This window comes from Poecilia latipinna, unplaced genomic scaffold, assembly GCF_001443285.1.
Source record: "Poecilia latipinna isolate Pla-1442-1.1 unplaced genomic scaffold, P_latipinna-1.0 Scaffold1785, whole genome shotgun sequence".
NCBI classification, from domain to species: domain Eukaryota; kingdom Metazoa; phylum Chordata; class Actinopteri; order Cyprinodontiformes; family Poeciliidae; genus Poecilia; species Poecilia latipinna.
Window position 1 is genome coordinate 44,716 of NW_015114401.1, and position 406 is coordinate 45,121.

Genomic DNA, 406 nt, shown 5'->3' on the forward strand with positions numbered 1-406 from the left:
ATCTTTGCATCTTTATCAGCTACTAAATACTAACATTTGATTTAATTAGCAGTCAGTGAGATTGTTGCATTCTCACTGATTAAGATCCTGTTTATCTTTTTCGGTCTTTAACTACTTCTGCAAACTTTAACTGATTTTTCTTATTCATACATCAAAACGTTCTGCATCTTCTGGAGATTTCACCTATATTTTTTTCCCCTAAATTTTACTATTATACTTTTTGAAATATTTGCGTTTTTTATATCTGACTGCTCAGTCCGTTTCAGTTCAAACGTTTTCATGACAAAGTACAAAGCAAAGTGAGCCGAGGATTTGTAGGATTCCTTCAAATTTGGCCGATTAGAAGGATAAAACATGGCAGAGTTACAAGTGTCTGAAATTCATGTCTTTAAGAATTATTAAAATA